Here is a 12,052-nt window from a genome sequence, read left to right as displayed (position 1 = left end):
CCCAAATTATTGCCTTAAACTGATATGTTCAGGTGGGTTGTCGAGAATGTGAACTTCATAGAGAGAAAGTTTCATACTCAAAAGGGCATGATGATTGGTTCATTCATGGAAAATACCTTCACACTATGTATCATTTGATTGATCCAAAATGCACTTTTGACAAACAATATGTGTAGGACTACATAAAAAAGAATGGAGAAGCTATTGATTCCATTAGATATTGGAGGCAAGACCCAAATAAACACCATGTTGTGTAGATTATATTCTTACCCAAATATTTTTGAGTGTCCTGATACATGGGTCTCTCTAATTGATGGGACGTTTGAGGGATATACCTTTGATTGGGCCACCCTACTTTCTAATAATTTGGCCAAACACATTATAGTTTTTTCACTTCCTGAAGCGTTTATGAAAGCAATGTTCCCCCATTGTACATGTTTTCATATATTATGGACTATCTCTACTTTTCTTTTAATTTCCCATCCATGGGATGGAAATGGGCCTCTCCTCATCCTCTCCCAATTCATATTTATCATAGTATGCTTTGGGAATTCAATTATCTTGGCCATTTTTATGAAATATGTCTCTGAGTCATCATTCCTATTTATGAAATATTATTTGGAGCCAAGCCTCCAAGAATGTCTAAGGAAGCCATGGATAACCTTAGGAAAATCGAGAACTTGTTTGCTGAGGAATTATTTACATATATCAAATTTTGGGGAAGCTATGTTGCACCTCATGTCCTACCCATCTACATTCCCGATAAGCTACTATGTAGAGAAGTGGCTTACTAGACGGTACCTCATGGAACAAATAAAGCATTGAAAGACTCAAATAAAAGGGTATGGACTCAATTTCCTCTCCCTTTTAGAATTTCCTCCCTGAGAAATTTTGGTCATTCAGAAAAGGAGGTGCAACCAATAGAGGCATTAAAATTGACCACCATCCCAATTAGGATATATGGCCCTTACAAAGTAGCACAAAAAATTCCTATTGCCTCTGGAATTAGAAGGTTTCCTCATGAAGAACATCCATTTAATGATTTGTTTATTGAAACCTCTTTATACAACATTGTCGTAAATAATAGTCATGAAATAATATCAGTGAAGGAGTAGGAGTAGTTTTTGGCTTTCAGGAATTCAAGGTTGTTACTTTTACCTATGAATTCATTATGAATTCCTTTAGAAATACATGCTTCTTTAAAAGACAAGGTAGTTCCCACTCAGGAACAACAAGCAGGGAGATCTAGTTCTTCAAACCCTGAAGGAAAAGTTCACACAAAAAACTCAAAATTAGAAAAAGTATCGAAAGAATTTGACCAAATACTTAAATAGCCAAAGCAAGGAGCACAAGAAATTGTGGGCACAATAAAATATTCTTCCTCTCAGCTTCAAGATCCTTAGAATAATCCAAAAACTATGTAAAAGACACAGCTAGATCAAATGATATTTGAGAAGACATAAATGGCTACTCATCCTGATGTGGAAATCATCCCTACCAATCTTACCTCTGAAATATTCCTCAATATTGAGGAGATTCCTCATATGGACATTTTTTACAACCCAATGCATATGGCTATAGTAAAAAGGGGTAGGAAAAAAGAAAATCGGATGAATACCAAGCCTTGGTCTCAGGAAATTCTCCTCTAGCTACCTCTCTTGAAGATCTTTGGAAGGGGTCCTCTGTTGCTCCTGTTGATGAGATTGGAACTTAGTTCACAGGGGCCTATGCCTCTACAACCATGGATAAAACAATAAAGGTACAAGGATTTCTAAAGGAGAAGAATGAGAAAATAACCACCCGTTGTAGTGAAAACACAACACCCCCATTTTATTCTATCATAATAAGGTATGGGGACCCTTTTGGCATTGCATATAGACTTTGAGTGTGATTGCTTCATTTCAAGTCTAATTTTATTTTTATTTACACTTGTTTTATTTTTATAGTTTGCCTAAGTTTGATTAAGTTTGTTAATAAACTTTGTAAATAAGCTTTTGTTTTAAACATATTAGATTAATGAATAAAATAGCGCCTGATACCAAACTCGTGTTACAACATGTGTCAATGACTCTTTAATAAACAAATAACAGAACTTTAGGCTATTGGAGTATTATTTTGAAAACATTTATAACCAAAGTTGGATGAATATAAAGTGAAAACTAACTAAAATAACACACAACGCATATAATAAAACACTATTGGAGAAATACCCATTACGAAGTTTTTGTTATGAGTCACATTATGAAACTTGCGATAAACAAAGTTTTCGATATTTGTTGGACCACATACCACGTGACCCTCCTTGGCTCCCTTATACCAGAGAATCCCTCTGATCTCCGATCTCAAATAATCATATTCTCTTTATCTCCGATCTTCGATATTCCCAAACCTCTGATTCTCCGATAAACTCCTCCTATCCATATCGAAACTTCCATATTAGAATTTCTTATCAGCTGTCACTCCTTTCAACCTCCGATACAAGACCTCTGATATCTACAAGGCTTTGATAAGTCAGACTTGATATGTGTATTAATTTTGGTCTAATCAGAATATCATGTTGGCTTGTATATCATGACTTTTAAATGGTAACAATTGTAAAACCCCTAATATCAAATCTTCGATACAGGGCTCCGATATAATGGACTCGATAAAGTTATTAAAGGGAGTTGAATATGATATTGCATCCGCTCCATATTGGAGCCACCCAATATCGTAACTATTTCGTTTTGCCTCATTTTGAAAGTTCTGATATCCATTTCTTTGATACTTGTTAACATTTGCTACTTGTCGTTTTCATAAAAGGTCAATGCTATATTTATTAAAACCTTTATCTAAATGGTTTTTGGGTTTTATGTTACGTATTTTGTTTTCAACACTATTTTAGTTAAGTTTAATAATAAGGCTTTGATCTCCTATGTGATTTGTGTAACATGACATAATGTCATGTTTGGTCCATGCTTCTAAAGGCCCCCTACTATGTGGCAAGTACTGTTCGAAATTAACTCGACTATTGTAACAAAATCCATCATAGGCCATGACCAATAACAATTAATGGATCCTTCGACCAACAACAAAGTCAATTGGTTCAACTGGTGTAATGATTTCCCAAATTTGGCCTACATTGAACTAAAACAATTTGTTTTTGTCCTATTGAAGAAAACATCTAGACTCGATTGTTGAGAGATATAAGGGGGGTTGTTAGCTCTGTAAATTTTGTATAAATACCCCTGTATTTGATCTTGTAAAAGGAGGGAGGTCATGATCTACTCAAAGGGGGTTCTTTGTAGTTGTTTGATTTGTGCATTAGCACTACTGTTGTGTACAAAAGGTCGATTATAGAGAAAACATAGTGTTTCTGGTTCTGTTCTCATTGCTTAGCACTATTGCAGGTATTGTGATTATGGGTCTGAGCTACTCCAGGACTACATATTTTGTAATAAGATTTGGAACTATTTAATTAATTCTTGTTCCTTTATACTATTATTGGAACTCAGGATTATTGTCTCACTATTAAAGTTTCATTTTTGGTTCTAATCTTTATTCCAAATAATATTACGTTTCTTCGATATTATGCACTATTGTTGTGTCGTTGACATTTTGTTGTTGAAGCTTTGTTAGAGCTATCTTTAGAGGGCAGAATGAGATTGAAATCAATCTTAATTCATTGAAGTATTCTTGTGGTGACTGATAACTATTTATTATTCATTTGCAGGCTTATTTTTCTTTCACTTGTATTAGTTAATGTGAACTACTTCCTTTAATTAATACAAAATCACATGATGAATTACATCAGTTCTTCCCCCTATTTTAGTTAACTTTCTCTTGGATTAGGAGAGGGCTATCCCATTCTAGTTCGAGATAGGTTTTTCATGTTTTAAATTAGTTTTACATATGCATTAAGTCCTCTCTTAAAGAGGCAAATAAATCATTTAATTTTGGTTTCATCAGCCTTTTTAAATCGATAAACTTATTTGTGTCGATTTACTTCTTTAACTTACATATTTAAAGATCAATATAAAGTAAATGTAACATAGTATGATGTAAATAGATTAATTATTAGTTTAGGTTATATTAGTTTTTAGATTGGATTATATTCATGTTTAAGGGTAACTAGACCCTAACCAGTTGGAACCACCATCTTCAATGGAAAAGGAGCTGCTTTAAGTTTCTAACCCAGTGGTCTCCCCTAATGTTGATGAAGGACATTTTTGTCGATCAACACCACCCTAGAATAGGAGCTTGTGAAATAAAAGGAACAATTTAAAGCAAAATGGCAAGTCAAATTAAATTAAAAATATATCACACTGACATAACTTCAATAACAGATTAATGCACTCCAAATCCAACACGTTGAAGAGATAAAACTGAAATAATGACAGCTGACATATTTTTAGCAGAATTTAGAGAAATTATAGGAAGGAACTCCCCATTTAGTTAAATTCAAGCAAGAGGCCTATGAGCTTAATGCTGAGCTCCAAAAGCAACAACAAATTTTATGTGATAAGCTAAGTTTGATACATTCCCAGTGTAAGCTAGGAGATGCAAAAATTGATGAATTATTTGGTATGATGAAATGCATATTTCTATTATTTTTAAAATATGGAAAGCTAGAATTCGTTTGGTAAAGAGGTTGGTGAATAATGCACATGATTTTTCTAATTCTATAGTAGATTCAATTACATAATATTTACTTGAATCAAATTTGATATCTGGTTGTCCAGTGGATTCATTGTCAGATGTAGAAAAATTACAAAAGGATTTATTGGAAGAAAGGGTTGAGTTTGTTAAAAGAATTGACCAATTAACTAAGGTCAACCTTGACCTTAATTACAAATTCCTAATCAAGCCTCATAGTCATTGGCTAGTCTTGAAGGCACTTACCAATACATCTATTCAAATGATGCCACCCCTGAAGGCATCTATCTTTAGCTTCCAGGTGCACATCAAGCCTCGATCTCCTCCATAATTGTCACCACTTACAGGGATTCAAATACAATGGAAGCAAATTATTGGTTTGACTTTACCTAATTGAGACTATTGTAACCATTTACCTTTTTCAAATTGTTATGTTTTAGTTGAGAATTTGTAGGAGAATTATTTTTACTCTCTTGTTGTAAAGAAGGCTATAAATCTCTCTTTCGAACTCATGTAAGGGTTTTGATTTTTAGAGAAAAAGGGTAACTTTTGTTGCACTACTGTACATGAGTTTTTCTTAATAATATATTTGAACCATTGCAATTCCAACATGCATAGATCGTTTACAGGTCGAGTGAAGTTATCAGTTCTATTGGCTTTCTATTCTTAAAGGGAATTGTTTTAATTGTTCAAGCATTGTTCATGTATCTGTTTTTATTTATTTAAGCACAATCACTATTGATGTGTGGGATCTATTCATTATAAAATACAATGTTAAATGAAACCACTTTCTCATAAGTGTTGGGCTTAATATTAATTTGATTAACTATTTAATCAAATTAATTCTTTAATCAATATAATTAACATTGGTTTTTGTGAATCTTTATTTTCATTTAATAACGTAGTCTTTTTATCACATATGCTTGAAGATACCTAGGTAAAGTAAGTATATTATACTAGTTTTAATTTATATTAGTTTGATCAACCACCACTACCACCTTATCCAATTTCATTCAAGTTTCATTTTACGGGTAGTTGGACCCCAAAATACCACTTGGAACCACCATTCCAAATGAAAAAGAGTCTAATTTGAGACTCTAACTGGGTGGATTCCCAAATGTTGATGCAGTCAATTTTGGCCATCAACATTTTTCGCGCTAGAAGGAGGGCCATCATACTTTGAATGGAAAGAAAAACAAACATTAAAATCGATAGCCATTCCAAGAGTCAATCTTCGTCCCAACCCTCACCTTCAACTTCTAGATCTCATTCTCATTCTCCACCTCCTAGATCAGAAGTTACAAAACCTTCTCATAAATCTCCTAGCCCTGTAAGAAGATCTTCCAATGAGCCATCAATAAATACTCCTCTTCCTACTCAACCAGTTGAGCCTCTTGAGATCCAAACCATTATACATAAGATCGAAGGGTTTTCAATTTCTGGAGAGCATACTAATACTCCTGAGACTTCTGAAGGAAGTATAAAATATTCTTTAAAATCTTCTTGAGTCCTAACTAGAGTGCAAAGTGAAAAATTAGGAATCAAGCCTTTTCAGTTTCCTTTACAATATCATCATACGAGAAAACCATTTACTGACTCTGATTCAGATGCTAGTGAGAATATCACACCTTATTCGCCTCCTCATACTCTTTCCATTCCATTGATCCCTTCACAACATTTACAATGTTCTTTTGTCCCTCCTCTTATTTCTACTTCATTGATCACATCTTCTAGTTCTCCATCCTCATCCTCGTCTATTCCTCTACCCTTATATAATCTTATTTCTTCCACATCTGATGCTAGCTCTTTCACCACAGGTCCTATCATAATCACCACAATGGAAAATTGACCTTGGAATTCACCCGGACCTGTAAATATGGAAACTCCTTTGCATCCTCTTCCCAAACATCCAAATAGATGGTTTCCTAAGTATAATCCATATGATGGTCTTCCAGCTAAAGAACATATTCACAATTTCATGTTGGCCATTAACCTTCAAGGTTTCTAGTGAGGAGGATGTCATATGTAGGCTCATCCATTATATGTTTGAAGGATTATTGGATCATGGTCCCGCAAGATCAATAAATAATTGGTACGTCTTTGAAGAATAATTTCTTAAAAAAATTGGAGAAGACAAAACATATACTACTTTAATTAATGATTTGTCCAATCTTAAAGTCAGACCTAAACACAATTAAAGTCTTTAACTCCATATTTAATAAACATTTAAATAAGATCCCAAGTATAGCCATGCAAGGTGAAGAAGTATGATTTGGTTGGTACATTAGTTCTCTTCCTTCCTCTATTTCCATTTATGTCGATTGAGCACAAAAACAAACACTTGTAGATAACATGAAATAAGCCCTGACCATTGAAAAGAGAATGTTGGCATTAGAGAAGAAATTTTATGTTGAAGAAAGGAATCCTACAAAGAAAGTGGTATTTAAATATGAACCAAAGAAGAAAAGCACCAAATATCCATATGACATGGATGGATTACAAAATTTTCTTAATTCAATGTCAAACGAAGAGGATGAGTTAAAGAAAAAAATAGCTGAAATTTATTCTTCAAAATTATCCTTTAGAACTTTCCGAAAGAATCATCAAGCTACACCCCTGCTTAGTCACCTGCATAGATATTAACCGTTGATGAAGATGATGAAGAGGAAGAAGAAGAAAAAGAAGCATCATCCGCTGAAGAAGAAACTGGAGAAGAAGAAATAGTTGAGGCACATGGAATCTGGGTTTATATTCTACCTACCTTGGATGAGGATGAAGAAGAGGCTCTTCATGTTCCAACTAGAAGCAAAGGCCCTACAGATACACCATCAAAAGGTCAAAAGGTTTCAAACGATTCCTAAACTAAAAAAGGTACACCTGAGAAAACCTCTAATAAAACTATTGGTCCTTCATGCAGTAGTCCTAAGATTTCTTCTTCAACTTCACCTTCATCCAAAACATTGATTGTATTTGATAGAATTGAATATAACATTGTTGAATATATGAAGAAAACAAAGGAAAATATATCACTCTATGAAGTCAATAAATTAAAACAACAACAAACATTGTTGCTAAATGCCTTGAATGTAATTCCAACATACTCATTTCCATCAACTGCCGTTACAACTAAAGCTTCTAAGAGTAAAACTAATTCTAAGGCTTCTACTACATCCTCAATCAAGGTTAATCCAACAGAGGCCATCCTCATTGGCGATCGATCAATTTCCCACAAAACTCCTTTTTCTCTTAACTTTTGAAGTCTTTAAAAAAAATGTTTGTAATTGTCTAGTTGATCAAGGTGATCCATGAAACATTATGCCCTATTCAGTTTTTTTAAAGTTAAATGTGAAGGCACAAAATTCTGCTACTCAAATAGTTCAACTAGACCTAAATTTTTTTAGGGTTTTAGGAGAGATGAATGAGGTATTAATTAGATTGTCATCAAATCCTAATGTTTTCCAAATTATTGATACTCTGGTTGTTGATATTCCAGATTTTTATGGTCTTATATTGAGTAGAGACCGGTCTAAAAAACTTAACGGCTACTTTTCTACTGATTGGTCCCACCTCTAGCTACCCTGTAATGGAAAACTGAATCAAATTAAGATTGAAAAAGAAAAACACATGAAGTATACAATGACTAATCTTGATGAAAAAAATGAACATGTTGCCTTCATGAATAATATCCTCGGTAATTACTCTATTGAATCTTTCTTTGGTAATTCTCCTGCATGGATCTCTTCCCATCCTGTAGAATTTGTTTCATCACAAATAAAAAAATTCTAGAATAGATTCGTCTTGATGTGTAAGTATTGTAGATTCTTTTATAGATAATTTTTTAGATAACTTGTTTTGGACCCTTTATTTCAACGAATCAAAGTCTAATGATGGGGTAGTGGCAGGTTTTGTTTTAATTTGTCCACAAAATGAAAAAACCATGCTTACTCTTAGACTCAAATTTGAATGCACAAATAACATAACAAAATATGAAGCACTCGTATATATATTGCAAAAAATAATTAGTCTAGATGTCAAGTTCTCGAAAGTCTTTGGTGATTATGAGATAGTCATTAGGCAGGTGAGAAATATCATTCATTGTGTTTCTAACCATATGAAGCACTATCAACCTTTGGTTCAGGACTTAACATCTCACTTTTTAGCATTCAATATTTCTCCTATTCCCAGATTACAAAATGCTAGTGTTGACTTGTTGGCCAATGTTGCTTCTAAATTGATTCCACCAGAAGACTTAAGTCCTGGTCATTTCTCGATTTAATTGATATTTCATCCTTATATTCCTGAAAATATCACGAACTAGAGAGTTTTTAACTATGATTCTAACATCATAAGTTTTCTCACATCCCAAGAGACCTACAATGAACAAATTATTGATGAGGACATCCATGATAGCAAACTTAATAAACCCTCTAGAGAAGAGAGAATAGAAAATGCATTGCCTAAATAAGTAGTTAAGTTGGAGGATCTCAATGACCCTAAGGACATATTTAAATGTCCATCTAATTGTAGATTTTAGAGTTCTAATTTAAGGTTTGAGGTTATCAATTTAGGTATTGACGAAAATCCCCAAATATTAATCTTGGACTAGGTATCTCTCCTGACGAAAGGATTGGCTTCATTCATTTTCTCAGAATATATAAAGATGTTTTTTGCGTCGAGCTATGTTGACCTAAAAACATAAGATACCTCAATTATTCAATATACAATTCCCATCCTCCAAGATTTTAAGCAAGTCTAATAGAAACTCAGGAAAATTAATCTAAACCTTGAGTCTCAGATTAAAGTTGAACTAAATAAACTACTGTTATCAACAAAAAATTGATCATCTAGCCTAATTTACTAGATAGATCGAAGTCCACCATGTAAATCCAATTTTACAATAGTAAAATTGCTTTCATTGTGAGAAATTACTTAATAAACCACATCTGTTAAGTAATTTATAATTAAACCCATGAAGAATAATTAAATAAATCATTATTTATTAATTTTCTTCTAGGAATAATTAATTAAACCATTATTTAATTAATATTCCTTGTCATATTTAACCCAATTATGAAAAATCAACAGATAAATCATTAATTAACTTATTTTTCTCTAAGAATAATTAATTAATCACTAATTAATTATTATTCTTTGTCAAATTTGGCTAAATCCCTTAGGAATAATTAAATAAATCATAATTTGTTTATTCTTCCTTAACCAATTTCTTGAGATGATAAATAAATCATTTATTTATTTATTATTTCTAAATAAAAGTTTAAATATCTTTCCCCTCCTAACAAAATATAATAAAATATTCCAAGAATGGGGTTAATAATATTTTATTATTGCTCATTATTTGAGGATAACTCAATATTTTGTTATAAATAGAAGGGTTTTCCATTCATTATTCACTTATGATTATTTTCATTGTTGCACTCACTGCTGTAACTCTGATTATTTTCATTGTCCACCACTATTTTTCTTCCATTTGATTTCCCATTGAGCTCAAACATTTCATTTGTTGGGTTTACACATTATAGAGGAGAGAGACTCTATCAAAAAGTTGAAGACGTTTTGAGGATAGCCGAGAACCCATCACATAGAAGGGGACTGGTAACATTTATTTGTTCCCTTCACAGGTGTTATAATAAAATCTATTCTTTGTATATCTGGTTTCCATTGGATGATTGGAGTTATTACCGTTTCTTTTTGTTGTTTAACTATGATTGTTGCATAGATCAGGACTTTGGCAAGTTTTGTTTCTATCAGTTGTTGTAGATCTACAATTTTTAGCAACCATTTATATTGTTGAGACTATTTTTCATCGACAATGTTAAGTGGGTTCTTTTTGTACATGTTTGAGGAGAAAACACTACAACAACTACTCAAGGCCAAAGTCATTTTTCCTATTAGACATTCCAAGTGGATATATAACCTAGTCCCAGTAAGGAAAAAGAATAGTGATATCATAATTTGTATAGATTTTAGGAATTTAAATAATTCATCTAAGAAGGATAATTTCCCATTGCCTCCCATGGAGCAAATTTTACAACCAGTAGAAAGCTTAGAATTAATGTACTTATTAGATGGCTTTTTGGGTTATAATAATATTTTAGTTCATCCTGCTAGTAGGTTGAAGACCACATTCAAAACCAAATGGGGTACACATGCATATTAGAAAATGTCCTTTGGATCAATTAATGCAGGAACTGCATTGTTGAAAATAGCAACAAGAAATGCTAAATATAGAAGTGCTAAAAATAGCACTGCTATAAATAGCATTTCAGGATACCTTCATATTTTAGTTAGTCCCTGAACTAAAATAGAGAAGTAAAATTCGAATTTGTTCTTAGTAGCTGTTTGATTAATAATTAATTAATTCATCTTGAGTTAATTAGTTGGAGAAAATCAAACATGAAGTTTATGTGAGGACATGCAACAGTTATCCCATTGATTGAGGAATTTATCCCTTAGTTAAAAAGATAAGGATGAGTTGTAATTAGTTAGCTCAGTTAACTGAGTTAAGTCTAGTTAGATTAGTTCAAATAGTTTGTTGAACTAATTGTCAGTTCAGTTAGTTAATGCATGCATGCATGAAACTACTGCACTTCAGATAACTAAATATTCTGTCATAAATAACTCATGCATGTCAGTTTAGATAGAGACCCAGTTGAGATCAGATGATGGAACAATGTACTCTCAGTTGTAGGAATATTCCATGGAGGATATCTCTTGCATGCAGAAGGAATTCATTCCTTGGACATTGCGCAGTTACTTTTGGGTTTGGTGAGTGTGTGATGAGGCCAATTCACACAGGTGGCAGCATTGGACCCCAAGGAAAACTGCACAAGGAAATAGGAGGCTTTGAGGGCTACGGGAAGGCATATCTTATGTCTATTCAACCTGTGAGTTGTATTGTTCGATTGTACTAAGAGCAGGATAGCTTGTGAGCTGATTCTTTGTGTAATATGAACATATTTCCACTTGTATGATAATACAGAGATAGGGGTTTTGGGCTGAGGCTTTCCCTAGAGTATTCTTCTGTGTTCATGTGTGATTGATTTCTCATTCTCAGTTATATGTGTTTTATTTGATCTTGCTCATATTCAATTAAGCTTCCGCAAGTTTTTTGTAGAAGTAGATCTTGTATTTTGCTTTAGTATAATGCATAATCTGTTGATTTATAGTGGGAATTTCTACATGGTATTGGAGCAAAGGTAATCAAAGCGAAGAACAATATACAAGAAGGGAGAAGTTCGAAGTTTGAGGTTCCGGAATATAGAAATCGAGTTCTTATCACGTCAAAATTTCACCAATAGCGTTCAACGGTTTAAGACTCGAGTATGCCCTTGGTGGCAGCTCGAATTACATAGCCTAGAAGGATTGCATAGAAGCAGTATTAGAGGATAACAGTCGA

This window comes from Pinus tabuliformis, chromosome X (genome assembly GCF_031772625.1).
Source record: "Pinus tabuliformis cultivar Carrire ecotype Pingquan chromosome X, CPIR1, whole genome shotgun sequence".
In the NCBI taxonomy this organism is placed as follows: Eukaryota; Viridiplantae; Streptophyta; class Pinopsida; order Pinales; family Pinaceae; genus Pinus; species Pinus tabuliformis.
Note: the sequence above shows the minus strand (reverse complement) of the source record.